This window comes from Nerophis lumbriciformis, linkage group LG06, assembly GCF_033978685.3.
Source record: "Nerophis lumbriciformis linkage group LG06, RoL_Nlum_v2.1, whole genome shotgun sequence".
NCBI lineage: Eukaryota > Metazoa > Chordata > Actinopteri > Syngnathiformes > Syngnathidae > Nerophis > Nerophis lumbriciformis.
Window position 1 is genome coordinate 11,598,782 of NC_084553.2, and position 16,586 is coordinate 11,615,367.

The following is a 16,586-nucleotide window of genomic DNA, read 5'->3' on the forward strand; positions in this document are numbered from 1 at the left end:
TGTCGACGTTAGAATGCTATCATGCTAACGTTCGCATGCTAACTTTTTTTTAGAAAATGTTGCCGCCCCACACCTCAGAGTCTTTTAACTTTGTACGATACAAATGCTAACTGTTACTATGTTAACGTTAGCGTGGTAGCATGCTAACTTTTTTCCACTCATTTTGCCGCCCTACACTGCAGAGTCATACAACTTGGTATGTGTCACATGCTAACTATAAACATGCCGACGTTAGCATGCTAGCATGCTATCATACTAACATTCGCATGCTAACTTTTTTTTGCCATTTTTGCCCCACACTTGAGAGTCCTGTAACTTGGCACGTGACAAATGTTAACTGTTAGTATGTTAACGTTAGCATGGTAGCATGCTAAAATTAGCATGCTGCATTAGCATGCTAATTTTTTTTAGGCAATTTTGCCGCCCCACACTTCAGAGTCCTTTAACTTGGCACGTGACAAATGCTATCTGTTAGTATGTTAACGTTAGCATGGTAGCATGCTAAAATTAGCATGCTAACTTTTTTTTTTGCTCATTTTGCCGCCCAACACCTCAGAGTCGTATAACTTGGTACGTGTCACATTCCAACATTCCTCCCATTGATCTGAAGGCAGCGGCATTTGATCCCCCCGCCGTGCCCCCCCAGCTGGTGCGCGGTGAGATAAACGCTCGCCAGGCGGCCAAAGTTGTGGCCAAAAAGTTGGAGATGAAGGAAGTTTAAGCTGTGGAGGCCTTCCCCTCAAGGCAAGCTGGCCCGCCATCTGTGCCCGCGCCCTCGCCATCGCCATCGCCATCATCACCCCTGGAAGAACGGGAGCTTGTTCCATCAAGAAAGACGTGGGTCTTCAGGACCAGGCTGGTCCCGGTCCAGGAGGTCCTCACACCTGAGTCCTCGAGTGCAGCAGAAAGATCTCGGGCGTTGTTGTTTTTTTTTTGTTGCTCTCCTGGGAAAATGTGCCAGAGCTTAAAGATCCAAGCCAACACATGAACTTTCAATCAGGGATTAGCCGGCTTTTCCGACGCGGATCTTCTTTTGTCAATTTGGCCGGCGTCGCCTGTGTCGCTGGCACCGCCAACGTAAATAGAGTATGATCCCTGGGCCGAGGGGATTGCCTCGCTTATTTCAAAGAAAGCCGTCCAATCGCAGGCGGCTCAGCTCCTCGTCTTTGCCGAGAGGTTCTCCTCTTCGGACCACCGAAAAAGTCCGAGTTCGCCAGAAGCGGGTTTTTGGAAAAAAAGGCGGCGCAGGAGGAGAAGGCCGTAAATGTTGCGTCCGCCGCGGCCGGACGGAGATGCTAATCCGAGCTTACCGCGCTGGCGCCGCTGATAAGGGAGGCGACATGTGGCCGCGGGCCACCGCCCGAGTTGGACGCCGTCGCGTCCGGATACGGAACGAGCGCGGCGAGCCAGGAACGGCAGAGCAAAGTTGAATGGCGAGGAGGCGACGGGGGCGGGATGTGCCACCCAGCTGGGCGCCATGTTTGTTCCTTAAATGTCAGGCACAAGTCCTTCGCCATCGCCACCAGCGCTGGGCTTCGGCCTCCTTGACGCCGCCATCACGTCCTCGCCCGCAACAAAGAAGACTGCAGCACACGTACATGTCATGGCTGACAACTGTATCACCATACGGGTGTTCTAAAACGGTCGATATTCATAATTATTGATATTTTTTACGACCTGTGTAAAATAAGGACCAGGTATGTGTAAAGATGTATATATGTAAATATTTACATATATACGGTGTACATAAATATACACATGTATACATACAGTATATATGTATATATATATATATATATATATATAAATATATATATACACATGTATGTGCATGAACTGTATACACATATATTTACATATGTGTATATATATATATATATATATACACATACTGTACGTGTATATGTATAAAAATATATGTATATATACACACAAATATTTATTTTTATTTAATTTTATTTTTATGTGGGTGTACAATATATATATATACATACATATATATATATATATATATATATATTTATATATATATATATATATATATATATATATATACTGCATATATGTTTATATAAATACATACCTACATACAGTATATATTTGCATATATACATACATACACACATATATATTTATATATATACATATTTATATCCATATATACATGTATGTGTATATATACACATATATTGTATATATAAAAAATATATGCATATATAGACACAAACATTAATACACACACACACACACACACATATATATATGTATATGTGTGTGTGTATATATATATATATATATATATATATATATATATATATATGTATATATATATATATATATACATATATATATATATACTGTGTACATCTGTTTAAATATATATATGTATATATATATATATATATATATACATATATATATATATGTATATACTGTATATATATGATTATATAAATACATACATACATACATACATACAGTATATAATTACACATATACACACATATATGTTTATATATATATATATATATATATATACATATTTATATACATATATACATGTATGTGTATATATACACATATAATTACACATATACACACATATATGTTTATATATATATATAATATACAGCATATACATATTTACACATGTATATATGCATACACATTTATATACACACAAATATATACACACACATACATATACACACACACATACGGGTATATGCATATATACACGCATATACACACACACACACACACACACATACATATACATATGTATATATACACGCACACACATACATATACACACACATATATATGCATATACACGCATATACACACACACACATACATATACATATATACACACACCCTCATACACATTTACGTTTGTATATGCAAATATACACACACACACACACACACACACACACATACATATGCATAAAACACACACATATATATATATATATATATATATATATATATATATATATATATATATATACTTCCTATGTCATCAGCTTAGCTGAATGAATCATAGTTGCCACTAGTTGTCCCCAAAAAAAAAAAACAATTACTACTCCACTTCAACTTAAAGACAGCATAACTCCATTCCAGACAGTTAGTAATAAAAAAAAGTTTAGTGTTTGTTCTCTGTTTGACATCTTCCACTTGTTCAAACCTTTCCTAACATTCCACACTACCAACTAATACAAGTATGAATGATTCGAGCTGATATTGTATCAATGCAATATGTCCGATACGGGATAAACATCGGGATGATTAACAATATTGGTATCGCATCAGAAGTGAAGAAGTTGCGCCTAGTGGAGATAGCGGCAGTTTTGAAACGGCTTTTTGTCAGACGGCCCCTAACATCCTCAGCGTGTGGTCTTATCTGACTTTTCACACGTCCGTATCCAGCGTCTTGTTGTTCCCACTTTGTTGTTTCTCCACGCCGGAGTTCTGCTGTCGTCCCCATCTCTACAGGCCCCGAGGGTGTGTGTGAGTGTGTGTGTGTGTGTGTGTGTGTGTGAGTGTGTGAGTGTGTGTGTCTCACCTATCTTCAGCGTGTGAAATGTACATCCTCCAGCGGGATGAAACGGATCTTTCCCTGTGTGTTTTTACACTTTGCGCTGTAAATTAAAAGAAGAAGGGTGGGGGGGGAGCATTGTGAGCTTTTGTCACATCTTTTTCTTGTTTGTTTGGCAGCAAATGAGATTGTTCTCCTCCACTAAGAAAGCAAATGTTCCGGCCCACAGCCCCCAGGAATGACGACGCGTGAGGAATCTGAGCGTAATGAAAATCACGCTCAAATGCATCCCAGATATTTTATTTTTATTTTTTTCAAAATTATTATCATCTTAGCGGCACGTTGCTCACGTGCTGCGTGAAGAAATGCATCATACTGTAATTATTGGAGGGACGACAAGAGGAACAATTATTATTATTATTATTGTGCAATACTCACTGGTAAGGGGTCGGGGGGAATTGATCGTAGGCAATTCTGAATCGACGTGCAAATATCAACTATTTGAGTGTGTGTTTAAATAAAGTAATAGAGACTGTTCTAAAAGGTGGAAGTAGAGCGGACACGCGAAGAAAAACACAGCAGAAGGAGACGAGAAGCACCGCTAACCTCTAAGCTAGCTTGAATAGAAGTCTATCTGGAACCGCGTTACAGCTAAGAAGAGGAAATTAGCAAATAAATCAATAAATTAAACGAGAGAATAATCTTAAACAATTGGTGCCTAAAAACCTGAAAACTATTTTATTTTTCAAAATTGATTCGTAAATATATATATATATATATATATATATATATATATATATATATATATATATATATATATATATATATATATATATTTATATATATATATATATATATATATATATATATATATGTATATATATAAAAAATAAAATAAAATTATATATATATATATATATATATATGTATATATACATATATATGTATATATATATATAAAAATAAATATATATATATGTATGTATATATATATATATATATATATATATATATATATATATATGTATGTATGTATGTATATGAATACATTTAAAAAAATCGATTGATAAAAAAATTATATATATATATAATAATAATAATATAATTATATATATATATATATATATGTATATAAATACATTTTTAAAAAATCGATTGAAAAAACAATTTATATATATATATATAATAATAATTATATATATATATATATATATATACATATATATATATATATATATATATATATATATATATATATATATATATATATGTATATAAATACATTTTTAAAAAATCAATTGAAAAAAAAATTATATATATATATATATATATATAATAATAATATAATTATATATATATATATACATATATACATATATATATATATATATATATATATATATATATATATATATATATATATATATATATATATATAATAATTTAATTTAGAATTAAAATAAATAAGCCTTGCAATCCTGATGTAATAATTTTTTTTTGGGTACGCCTAATATTTATTCTGTAGGGCAACGGTCTTGTACAAGGGGTTCTGCAAGCCCCAGGTACTGCAAGGGGGTTGGAGGGTTTAATAGTTGTTGTTTTTTAAATATATTCCACCTTTACACTACTTTATAATAGAATTGGCAACAGTGGAGGATGAATGTCCCATAACAAGAAGATAGAGAAAAAGAAGAAGCTTATCGACTACGGTGTCGGCATGGACTACAAAGGCGGACGGGATCGAAGGTCCGTAATATCATCGCTTACGTGCAGTGATTTCTCCAGATTCTCTGAACCATTTGATGATATTACGGAGCGAAGATGGTGAAATCCCTAAATTCCTTGCAATAGTTCGTTGAGAAATGTTGTTCTTAAACTGTTGGACAATTTGCTCACGCATTTGTTGACAAAGTGGTGACCCTCGTCCCATCCTTGTTTGTGAATGAGTGAGCATTTCATGGAAGCTGCTTTTATACCCAATCATGGCACCCACCTGTTCCCAATTAGCCTGTTCACCTGTGGGATGTTCCAAATAAGTGTTTGATGAGCATTCCTCAAATTTCTCAGTCTTTTTTGCCACTCGTGCCAGCTTTTTTGAAACATGTTACAGGCAAATTCCAAATGAGCTAATATTTGCAAAATATAACAATGTTTACCAGTTTGAAAGTTAAATATCTTGTCTTTGCAGTCCATTCAATTGAATATAAGTTGAAAAAGATTTGCAAATCATTGTATTCTGTTTTTATTTACCATTTACACAACGTGCCAACTTCACTGTTTTTGGGTTTTGTACAATTTTGGTTGGGAAATAACTAGAGATGTCCAATAATATCGGACTGCCGATATTATTGGCCGATAAATGCTTTAAAATGTAATATCGGAAATTATCGGTATCGGTTTCAAAAAGTAAAATGTATGACTTTTTAAAACGCCGCTGTACGGAGTGGTACACCGATGTCGGGAGAAGTACAGAGCAGTTACGTCTCCCAGTCATACTTGCCAACCCTCCCGGGAGACTCCCGAATTTCAGTGCCCCTCCCGAAAATCTCCCGGGGCAACCGTTCTCCCGAATTTCACCCGATTTCACCCGATTTCCACCCAGACAACAATATTGGGGGCGTGCCTTAAAGGCACTGCATTTGCGTGCCGGCCCAGTCATATAATATATTTTCACACACACAAGTGAATGCTTCATACTTGGTCTACAGCCATACAGGTCACACTGAGGGTGGCCGTATAAACAACTTTAACACTGTTACAAATATGCGCTACGCTGTGAACCCACACCAAACAAGAATGACAAACACATTTCGGGAGAACATCCGCTCCTTAACACAACATAAACACAACAGAACAAATACCCAGAACCCCTTGCAGCACTTACTCTTCCGGGACGCTACAATATACACTACCCGCTACCCCTACCCTCCAAACCCCCCCCCCCCAACCCCGCCCACCTCAACTTCCTCATGCTCTCTCAGGGAGAGCATGTCCCAAATTCCAAGCTGCTGTTTTGAGGCATTTAAAAAAAAAAAATAATGCACTTTGTGACTTCAATAATAAATATGGCCGTGCCATGTTGGCATTTTTTTCCATAACTTGAGTTGATTTATTTTGGAAAACCTTGTTACGTTGTTTAATGCATCGAGCGGGGCATCACAACAAAATTAGGCATAATAATGTGTTAATTCCACGACTGTATATATCGGTATCGGTTGATATCGTAATCGGTAATCAAGAGTTGGACAATGTCGAAATATCGGATATCGGCAAAAAAGCCAATTTCGGACATCTCTAGAAATGACCAAATTTCAACGGTCGAATCAACGTCAGAACCCAACGGTGATTAAACGTCGTCAAAAAGCATGTCGTTTCAATGTTATGTTTGACTTGCTCTAAGTCAGGATCTAATTCAACAAGTTCTCAACGTTGTTTTCATGACTTTTGCCTGCTGGGTGGTGGTGTACCTAAAGAAATGTCCCGTGAGGTGTGTTGCATTTTAGCTTCAAAAACGACGAAATGTTCGGGTGTCATTTTCTTGCGTGGCAGCCGATGACTGAGAACACACACACACACACACACACACACACACACACACACACACGTGCATGAGTGCTGCGCATCACTTCTTTAAAGTGTCCATGAATCAAGCGGAGGTAAAAAGGAGGGCAGGCAGGCAGGGAGCGAGCTTCACATGTTGTGATGTGTGTGATATTTACACAGGAATATGTCATTAATGGCGCGGCAGAAACTATTAAAGCAGCACAATGCTAACGCCGACAACCTTGAGACTGTGATTAAAGGCCTTTGTCGCCTCTTAAAGGCGTTAAGAAAAAAAAAACAAAAAGACTGATGGATTCGGCGGCGGCGGCTATAATTCAGCTGTCATCTTCCATGGCGCCGACTGACTGTCACATTTACATATTTTATATATACACGCCAAAAACAGTCAGCGTGCTCGCTCTTTGTCCTTCAACGCTAACAATTTGAGCTTTTTATTTCTGCTTTAATGGCGGCCCACGTCACGACCCCACCACCACCACCCCCCCGTGACCTTGCAGGTCATGTGCTGTATTGACTTCTATCAATATGCAAATGAGCTCGCAAACGTCTTTTATTGACTTCTTTTTTTTTTTTTTTACAACTGGAAATGTCGCTCAAATCATGTTTTCCTCTGCTGACAGAAATGACATTTGTACTTGACTGAGCACATCCATCCATAGGAGGGATGCACACAGCAATCGATTTACAACCAAATCGTGATCCTAAATCGATTCACAATTGTCAAAAAAACCTATTAAAAAAAAAGAATACATTTTTTTTTTAAAGGCGTTTTTAGGTCATCTCCATGGAACAAGAATTAGCTTTTTTTAACCTATAATCTGTTTTATCTAAATTTTAAATAATACAATTTTAAAAATTAAAAATGTAAAACATTGATTTATTACTAACTATACACAAACATGGATTCATATCCGAATTGCGAATCTTATTTTTCCCAATTATAAATAGATTCTTTTTTTTTTTTTAATTGATACTATACTACTATACATTTTTTTTGTTTTAATTGTATTTAATTTAATAAAATGTATTTTATTTTTTATTTTATTTTTTTAATATTTATTTTATTTATTTTACTTTAAATAAATAAATAAAATAAATAAAATGAATAAAATGAATAAAATGAATAAAATGAATAAAATAAGAATCAATCTTTAAAAATACAATTTTAGGCTACCCCCATGTAGCCATAAGGAAAGTTTTAACCTGTCACCTGTTTTATGTATATTTGAAATGGCATTATAATAATGATAATAATAATATATATTATTATTATTAGGTGTGCACAAAAATTAGATTCAAATCCAAATCGTGATTATTATTTATTCCAATTCTAAATAGATCTATAATTTTCAAAAGTCGATTTTAGAAAAAAAAATAAAAAATTTAACTTTTTTTTTTAATAAGAATCAATTTTTACAAACACGATTTTATTTACATTTAATAAATAAAGCAAAACACATTTTTTATTTATTCTTTTTTATTTTTATTTTTTTAATAAATATCAATTTTTACAGATCCATATTTGGGTCATCCCCATGCAGCCAGAAATTATTTATTTTTTATCCTATAACCTGTTTTATTTAAATTTAAAATAAAAAAAATAAAAATAGATGTGTACAATTTTTATGGGTGCACATAAAAATCGATTCACATTCACATTGCGATTCTGATTCAACCCATTTCTAAATAGATTCGTAATTTTCAAAAATAGATTTTAGAAAAAAAAAATGTATAAACATTTTTTTTGTTTTATAATAATCCATTTGTATAAAAACTATTTTCTTTACATTTAAATTAAAATAATTAAAAAAACTATATATTTTTTTCATTATTAAGGGTGTCCCCCCAAAAAATTTATTTACATACGAATCGTAATTCTTATTCTAAATAGATTCATAGTTTTCAAAAATTGTTGAAAAAAACGCCAAAATCATTTATTTCTCTTTATTCATTTTTTTTCAACGAAATAATACAATTTCTAAAATATGTTTTAAGGCCATCTCCATGCAACCAGAATAAGCCTTTTTAACCAGTAACCTGTTTTATTTCAAATTCAAATTTCCAATTTTGAAATTCAAATGAAAAGTTACACATTTTTAATTGTTATTTTCCATTACACAAGGAAATGGATTCGCATTTGACTCGTGATTCCTCTTCATCCCGATTCTAAATAGATTCCTAATTTTAAAAAATCGAAAAAAATAAAACAAAAATATATATTTATATCTTTTTTTTTTATAGGAAACCATTTTTAAAATGATGTTTTATGAAGGAGATGTTTTAACCTGTTACCTGTTTTATTTACATCAAAAATAAAAACAATTAATTTAAAATGTTTTTATTAGAGCTACACAAACATGTATTTACATCCAAATACCTACTTATACATTTTGACTTATCATTTGAAAAAATCTATTAAAAAACATAAATTAAAGAAAAATATATACATTTTTTAATTTCATTTATTAGATTATTTTTTTTTTAAGTTATTATATCAAATAAAACATTGCGAATTGAAAATCGTGTAAAAGCAAGAATCGTCACCCCAGGAAATGGAATCGGTTCCAATCGTTAGGTGCCCTAAGATTAACAGCCCTAATCGATAGTATCGATACCAAGGGTAGTATTGTAACAGATTGATACCATTGGGAAGAAATTTATATTTTCAGTTTTCTTTAGTATTTATTTGTTCAAATATCTGTGATTTTTGTTTGTTTTATTTTGGGTTTTTTACAAAAGTGGAGAAGAGACAATTTTGCTTTTGTAGTATTATTTTGTTAATACAGTTTGTATATTGTCATATTTAAATATTGATATAACAGTCATGTTTTGACGACTTTAATGTGTACTATTTTTTCTGAGCACTTTCGATGCAGCCCTGTGAAGGAACCCACTTAAGAGCGTCGAAGCGGCGCTAACTGCAAGCGTGCGCTGCAATGATCCATACGCAGGAAAATGCAAATTGCAAGAAGTTGTTTTTATACACTGTAGGAGATTAGGGATGGGTATCGTTCACATTTGAACCGATATGGTACCTGGAAAATGATACCGGTACTTAACAGTACCAATTGTCGGTACTTTTGTGTATGTTAATAAATATCAATTGTTGTTGATAACAAAATGTCATGTTTTATTGTTAGTCAGAATAATTGTATATAAGTTATCAAACAACTTGTTTTCCCATGAGTTCAGGTTGCCCTGCAAAAAGACAAAAGCTGTCTTTGATCTTATCAAGCAAAAGGTCTACCCCTTGTAAACCTCCACTGTGTGCAATGGGATGCGACGTGGGGGTGTCGGTTTCTTTGATCTATTGGACAGCCACAGGAAGGACCCGAAATCTACGAGCAGAGAGGGGGGCAAACCTGACACCGCTCCAAGCACCTTTTTGTTTGAACTGTTTATGACCCAATGCCGCAGCTGTTTATGACCCCCTCCCCTTAGAAGCAGCTGCAGCTATGAAGGCGTGGAGCTCCAGAGCGTGGGGCGATACTGTACGAGGGTGCAGGTCGACGCGCTCTCCTCGTGAGCTAAATTGAATCCTGTCCCTGTTTGATTCCTTGCTTCTTGTCTTTGTTTAATAGATAGTTCGGTGCTTGAACCTGACAGTTACATTTTAAAAAACAAGCTGATTATAACTGTTATTATATCTTCCTTCATAATCGCATATCAGAGTCTCATTTGCAAGTATGAAATCGCTCTGGATGGTCTCCTGCTTGCCCCACTATGGACTGGACTCTCACTATTATGTTAGATCCACTATGGACTGGACTTTCACAATATTATGCTAGACCCACTCGACGTCCATTGCATCCGGTCTCCCCTAGAGGGGGTGGGTCACCCACATCTGCGGTCCTCTCCAAGGTTTCTCATAGTCATTCACATTGACATCCCACTAGGTTGTGAGTTTTTCCTTGCCCTTATGTGGGATCTGAACCGAGGATGTCTTTGTGGCTTGTGCAGCCCTTTGAGACACTTGTGATTTAGGGCTATATAAATAAACATTGATTGATTGATCGATTAAGTTGCAATTACAGTTGCAAGCTCAAGCCGTTAGATGGCAGTAGCGTATAGTTTATGGTGTTTTTGTTGCACCCCTAAAAAGCGTCAGTACTGTAAGTAACGTACTTATTACGCACCAGCTGTTTAATTGTAACGTGCTTCTTAGTTGTTGTTTTCATTAACAAATTGGGAAGTGCGAAAATCGCCATGTAAAATCGCTAATGCTAATCAGTAGCATGTCAATAGCAAAACCAATGTATATTAGCATAAAGCTAGTGCGTTTCGGGTAAAGCGGGGACTTATTCTACCTACGTTGGAGCGTTATGTGTGTCATTTTCTTTGTAGGCATAATAAATTGTAGCATTACAGAGAGCACACTTACGCACTCAAAGGACTCAAGTCCCCATCTCCCGAAAAAGGCGCCATCACGTCATTTATCGCCTCGCCGTCTTTCCGGCGGGGTCATAATCTCCGTGTGAATGATGAAAGTTGTGTTCATGTTTCCTGATGTCGTTTTGTCGTTGTTCCGTCACCGCCTGCAGACATCACACACACACACACACACACACACACACACACACACACACACACACACACACACACACACACAAACACACACACTCATCTAATTAAAGTCCCCCCTTTTGGCCCCACGCGAAGGGGGAAAAAATGGATGTATTCTATATAATTATCAGGCCATGCATTATTTAATATGGAGGACGAGGGAATGAATAGACTGCACTCTTCTTGTCCTGTTTGGAGACTTCTAGTGTAGGGGAGGCCAAACCTTCTCCACTGAGGGCCACAAACTGACAAATCAAAGGATGTGGGGGCCATTGTGTTGGTTTTCAACTTGAAAACCGGTACAATATAGAACTAGAAAAATGTAATTCTGGCAGAAATTTTATGAAATGCTAACAGTTAGCACAAAAGGCTATACAGCGTCAAATAACAAAAAAATATTAGCAGAATGAGATAAAAAAAGCTATCATGCTAACAGTACTATGCTAACATGCTAACGTTAGCATTACTTAAAAAGCAAAATATAAACCTGCTAAATTAACTTTAAAAAAACTTGCATGTTAATGTTAGCAAGCTAAAATGCTAACTGTAACATGCGTCAAGTGCCAAAATATATCACTCTGAGGTGTATACCTGAAAAAAATGTGTTTAAAATGTTATCATGCTAACGTTTGCATGCATCAAAGTACCAAAATATGACTAAGGTGTATACCTACAAAACTAGCTGAAAAAGATGTTAGCCTGCTAACAGGTGTCATTCGTCAAGTAAGAAAAATATTTGACGGCGAGTTGTATATCTGAAAAATTAGCAGAAAAAGCTAGAGTGCTGACAATAGCATGGATCAAGTACTAAAATATGACTATGGTGTATACCTAAAAAACTAGCTGAAAAAAATGTTAGCATGTTGACAAGTGTCATTCGTCAAGTAACAAAATATTTGACGCTGAGTTGTATACCTGCAAAATTAGCAAAAAAAACTAGCGGGAAAAAAAAAACTAGCATGCTAAAAGGTGTCATTCGCCAAGTAAGAAAATATCTGACGTTGAGTTGTATATCTGCAAAATTTGCACACAAAAAAAGCTTGCGTGCTAACGTTAGCATGCATCAAGTACTAAAACATGACTATGGTGTATACCTAAAAAACGAGCTGAAAAACAGCTAGCATGTTAACAAGTATCATTCGTCAAGTAACAAAATATTTGACGCTGAGTTGTATATCTGCAAAATTAGCAAAAAAGCTAGCATGCTAAAAGGTGTCATTCGTCAAGTAACAAAATATTTGACGCTGAGTTGTATATCTGCAAAATTAGCAAAAAAGCTAGCTGGAAAAAAGCTAGCAAGCTAAAAGGTGTCATTTGTCAAGTAACAAAATATTTGACGCTGAGTTGTATATCTGCAAAATTAGCAAAAAAAGTAGTGTGCTAATGTTAGCATGCTTCAAGTACCAAAATATGACTATGGTGTATACAGTACCTGCAAAAATCGCTGAAAAAAATGCTAGCATGCTAACATGTGTCATTCGTCAAGTAACAACATATTTGACGCCGAGTTGTATATCTGCAAAATTAGCAAAACAAGCTAGCGTGCTAACAAAATATGCTAACAAAATATGACTATGGTGTATACAGTACCTGCAAAACTAGCTGAAAAAAATGCTAGCGTGCTAACAGGTATCATTTGTCAAGTAACAAAATATTTGACGCTGAGTTGTATATCTGCAAAATTAGCAAAACAAGCTAGCGTGCTAACAAAATATGCTAACAAAATATGACTATGGTGTATACAGTAGCTACAAAACTAGCTGAAAAAAAATGCTAGCATGCTAACAGGTATGATTCATCAAGTAACAACATATTTAACGCTGAGTTTTAATGTGCAAAATTAGCAAAACAAGCTAGCGTGCTAACAAAATATGCTAACAAAATATGACTATGGTGTATATAGTACCTACAAAACTGGCTGAAAAAAATGCTAGCATGCTAACAGGTATGATTCGTCAAGTGACAAAATTATTTGACGCTGAGTTTTAATGTGCAAAATTAGCAAAACAAGCTAGCGTGCTAACAAAATATGCTAACAAAATATGACTATGGTGTATACAGTACCTACAAAACTAGCTGAAAAAAATGCTAGCGTGCTAACAGGTATAATTTTAAAAGTAACAAAATATTTGACGCTGAGTTGTATATCAGCAAAACAAGCTAGCGTGCTAACAAAATAAGCTAACAAAATATGACTATGGTGTATACAGTATCTATAAAACAAGCTGAAAAAAATCCTAGCATGCTAACAGGTATGATTCATCAAGTAACAACATATTTGACGCTGAGTTTTAATGTGCAAAATTAGCAAAACAAGCTAGCGTGCTAACAAAAGCTAGCGTGCTAACAAAATATGCTAACAAAATATGACTATGGTGTATACAGTACCTACAAAACTGGCTGAAAAAAATGCTAGCATGCTATCAGGTATGATTCGTCAAGTGACAAAATGATTTGACGCTGAGTTGTATATCTGCAAAATTAGCAAAACAAGCTAGCATGCTAACATTAGCATGCATCAAGTACCAAAATATGACTATGGTGTATGCAGTACCTACAAAACCAGCTGAAAAAAATGCTCGCATGCTAACAGGTATTATTCATCAAGTAACAACATATTTGACGCTGAGTTTTAATGTGCAAAATTAGCAAAACAAGCTAGCGTGCTAACAAAATATGCTAACAAAATATGACTATGGTATATACAGTACCTACAAAACTGGCTGAAAAAAATGCTAGCATGCTAACAGGTATGATTCGTCAAGTGACAAAATTATTTGACGCTGAGTTGTATATCTGCAAAATTAGCAAAACAAGCTAGCGTGCTAACATTAGCATGCATCAAGTACCAAAATATGACTATGCTGTATACAGTACCTACAAAACCAGCTGAAAAAAATGCTAGCATGCTAACAGGTATGATTCATCAAATAACAACATATTTGACGCTGAGTTTTAATGTGCAAAATTAGCAAAACAAGCTAGCGTGCTAACAAAATATGCTAACAAAATATGACTATGGTGTATACAGTATCTACAAAACAAGCTAAAAAAAAATGCTAGCATGCTAACAGGTATGATTCATCAAGTAACAACATATTTGACGCTGAGTTTTAATGTGCAAAATTAGCAAAACAAGCTAGCGTGCTAACAAAATATGCTAACCAAATATGACTATGGTGTATACAGTACCTACAATACTGGCTGAAAAAAATGTTAGCATGCTAACAGGTATGATTCGTCAAGTGACAAAATAATTTGACGCTGAGTTGTATATCTGCAAAATTAGCAAAACAAGCTAGCGTGCTAACAAAATATGCTAACAAAATATGACTATGGTGTATACAGTATCTACAAAACAAGCTGAAAAAAATGCTAGCATGCTAACAGGTATGATTCATCAAGCAACAACATATTTGACGCTGAGTTTTAATGTGCAAAATTAGCAAAACAAGCTAGCGTGCTATCAAAATATGCTGACAAAATATGACTATGGTGTATACAGTACCTACAAAACCAGATGAAAAAAATGCTCGCATGCTAACAGGTATGATTCAACAGGTAACAACATATTTGACGCTGAGTTTTAATGTGCAAAATTAGCAAAACAAGCTAGCGTGCTAACAAAATATGCAAACAAAATATGACTATGGTGTATACAGTACCTACAAAACTGGCTGAAAAAAATGCTAGCGTGCTAACAGGTATTATTCATCAAGTAACAACATATTTGACGCTGAGTTTTAATGTGCAAAATTAGCAAAACAAGCTAGCATGCTAACAAAATATGCTAACAAAATATGACTATGGTGCAGTACCTACAAAACTGGCTGAAAAAAATGCTAGCATGCTAACAGGTATGATTCGTCAAGTAATAAAATATTTGACGCTGAGTTGTATGTATGCCAAATTAGCAAAACAAGCTAGCGCGCTAACAAAATATGCTAACAAAATATGACTATGGTGTATACAGTATCTACAAAATTAGCTGAAAAAATGCTAGCATGCTAACAGGTATGATTCGTCAAGTAACAAAATATTTGATGCCGAGTTGTATATCTGCAAAATTAGCAAAACAAGGTAGCGTGCTAACAAAATATGCTAACAAAATATGACTATGGTGTAAACAGTATCTACAAAACTAGCTGAAAAAAATGCTAGCATGTTAACAGGTGTGAATTGTCAAGTAACAAAATATTTGACGCTGAGTTGTATATCTGCAAAATTAGCAAAACAAGCTAGCGTGCTAACAAAATATGCTAACAAAATATGACTATGGTGTATACAGTATCTACAAAACAAGCTGAAAAAAAGGCTAGCATGCTAAGAGGTATGATTCATCAAGTAACAACATATTTGACGCTGAGTTTTAATGTGCAAAATTAGCAAAACAAGCTAGTGTGCTAACAAAATATGCTAACAAAATATGACTATGGTGTATACAGTACTTACAAAACTGGCTGAAAAAAAAGCTAGCATGATAACAGGTATGATTCGTCAAGTGACAAAATGATTTGACGCTGAGTTGTATATCTGCAAAATTAGCAAAACAAGCTAGCGTGCTAACAAAATATGCTAACAAAATATGACTATGGTATGTACAGTATCTACAAAACAAGCTGAAAAAAATGCTAGCGTGCTAACAGGTATCATTCATCAAGTAACAACATATTTGACGCTGAGTTTTAATGTGCAAAATTAGCATAACAAGCTAGCGTGCTAACAAAATATGCTAACCAAATATGACTATGGTGTATACAGTACCTACAAAACTGGCTGAAAAAAATGTTAGCATGCTAACAGGTATGATTCGTCAAGTAACAACATATTTGACGCTGAGTTTTAATGTGCAAAATTAGCAAAACAAGCTAGTGTGCTAACAAAATATGACTATGGTGTATACAGTACTTACAAAACT